General features: G+C 39.6%; 1 non-coding gene across 1 annotated transcript; it reads left to right on the top strand.

Annotated features, from left to right (window-relative positions):
• Positions 1-998: 998 nt before the first annotated feature.
• Positions 999-1,070, top strand: trnam-cau. The gene has a single exon. It is a non-coding gene; the product is annotated as a tRNA-Met (tRNA).
• Positions 1,071-2,643: the final 1,573 nt, after the last annotated feature.

Below are 2,643 nucleotides of genomic sequence, written 5' to 3'. Positions count from 1 at the left end.
GGGCGTACGTCTGCCAACCCTTCCCCCCACCCTCCACCCCTCCAACCCCTTATGAATGATGACTCTCTACTGCAGATCTCTCGCACACTGCAAAATTATTCTTGCTGCCTTTTCCACTGTGATGAATATGAAAGCTGCCGTGTGATGTACACCTGATCTAGCAGGGTCCCTAACCCGTTAATTATCGCTATTCTTCAGGGATAATCTGTCAGGTCGTAGGGGGCGGGTGGCGAACCATCAGCATGGACCATCAGCTGTAATTTCTGATTTATGCAGGGTGAATGTTGTGTTTAGAAAAAGAAATGAGGAAATGGTAGCGATCCAGAGTGCTCGTAGGATATAATCTAGCTCGCCGTGAGTGCACTGACACTGTGATTAAAGAACAATACGGTACCTGTCAAATGTGGACACGCCTACGTTTAAATGAATGCATCTTCAATCTCAAAGAAGTCCAATTTTCACAATTGCTGCATAATTGAATCTTTGAGATGTAAACAACATCATTCAGAGTGTGAAAATGTACATTATATTGTATTTACTATTGTTTCATTTACTATCTAAAAATGACCAATGAACCTACAGAACTGTACAAAAGATTTAGTCCATTTTTCTGGACAGTAAGTGCGTATCAGCTCAAAAGAAACACTCATATTACACAAAAGAAAGTGCATTTATGTGTGTCAGCTGTTTAATCATTTCAAATATCTCTACTTTTAGCAGCCCTGTATACTTGTAGTTATTATCCAGTGCCTAGTGTGGCTACTCAATGCTTTATTATGTTAAAACAAGTGTGCTGGTGATGTTGATTCTACTGTACTTTTTTATAAGTTAATGTGGTCAAATAAACTGTCCTTCATCAGATTGACTGGACTCTGTTGGCTCTCTGAGTATGAAGTGTTTTAACTCTGTGTTGAGCTGCTAGCGAGCAACAAACAGACAGATGGGAACCACCTGCTGTAAAAGCAATTCACACCTCTCCACAAAGACAATCATGAGCTAGCAGAGTGGTGCAGTGGAAGCGTGCTGGGCCCATAACCCAGAGGTCGATGGATCGAAACCATCCTCTGCTAGGTGCTGCTCTATATTGGGGGCAGTCATGGGCTGGAGGTTAGGGACCGGAAAGCAGCACATGAATGAGGTATCCTTGAGCAAGAACAGACTTTTGTTGGGTTCAGGTCAGTTTCAGACCCAAAATGTGCTAACATGGGTCAAGTCAGGTTTGGACGGAATTTAGTCGAATTTATTTTCATATTAAAAACATGATAAAGAGAGTTTAGAAGTGGATCCCTTATGATTTTGACAGTCTTTAAGGAAAGCTGGTAAAAACTAAAAATAACAGTACAACTGAAAATAAAAAAAAAACATTCACCCTTAAAAATAAGTGAAATTAAACTGAAATCAAAAATCAAAATGCAAAGCTAAATAAAAAGAAATTTGTGAAACTATAATAAGCCTGATTTAGACAGAATTTTGCCCAGCTTAGTTTGGGTCAGGTTCAAACAGAACTTTGTCAGGTTTGGGTCGAATTTAGCCTCAAAACACTACAATGTTTGAGCTAAATGCTTGAGATTTGTTTATAAGACAATTCGATTTTGTTTCTGGGAGCTTCATCAAGCCTAAACCCAAAAAAATCAGAATCTAACATAGAAGATTTGGATTTGTCAGTCAATGCATAATCCCATTTTTGCTATTTTGCTATTTTACAGGCTTTTTTTACAGTTTTTACAGTTTTTTACGGGTTTTTTTTTTTTCTTTTTACAATTTTACTATTTTTATAAAATGTGGGAATCGCCAAAATGAAAGCCTTTTGACTGGTAGACGACATTCTATATGGGCATTTCTATTCTATTTTTGATAAGAGTCTTCAGAGAAGCTTTTTCTCGTGCTTTGCACAACATGCAGCAAATCGGGTTTCATATCATGATGCCACCGGCACAATGGCATTCTCTGTATTATACATTGTCTTGTTTTTCCATTGTTTGTTTCCTCAAGCACTGGCGCTAAGATCCCATCAGTTGAGCTGAAAGTTTCCTGAGGTACGCTGATCTTGCTGATCACCGGGGGGACTTCACTTGGGTTGATAACTCTACACGCTTTACTGTTTTTTTTCCTCTCTCTTTTTTCTGTCTGTTAACTTGAGAAGAAAACAGAGAGGGAAACTTTTTGGAGTTGAGCAGGATGAGACAGGCTGATTTATCTGCTGCTGTGAAGCTTTTTAGCAAAGGGAAAGGAGAGATTCCCTCCTGTCTGATTTGTCCTCCTGCATGGAGGCTGATAGTGAAGCTGGAGGACAGGGTCGGGTGAGGATGGCATGTCTGAGGTTCGCTATCAGCCGTGGCCCTGTTGATCTCCCTGTCCTTTCAGCCCCCTGACATGTGATTAGCATTGTTTGCCTTATCTTCACCTGATTGCTCAACAATGGACCCTGTAACATGGGGGTTGCCAAAATGCTATCATCTACAGAGGGGCAGCAAGAGTTCCTATCAAAATATAACCTGAATTTAACACCTGCTTGCTGCAGTTTAGTCACCACATTTTAGCACCTTCCTGTGTGTTTGAACCGTAAAACACCATTATATACCTTTTTTTTAAATTAAAACATAATTTGTGCTAATATTAGAAGATAGTGTTGTACTATGATTT

The sequence above is a fragment of the Pygocentrus nattereri genome, chromosome 19 (assembly GCF_015220715.1).
Source record: "Pygocentrus nattereri isolate fPygNat1 chromosome 19, fPygNat1.pri, whole genome shotgun sequence".
Classification (NCBI taxonomy): Eukaryota; Metazoa; Chordata; class Actinopteri; order Characiformes; family Serrasalmidae; genus Pygocentrus; species Pygocentrus nattereri.
The sequence above is the reverse complement of the archived record's forward strand: the minus strand, read 5'-3'. Positions and strand labels throughout refer to the sequence as shown.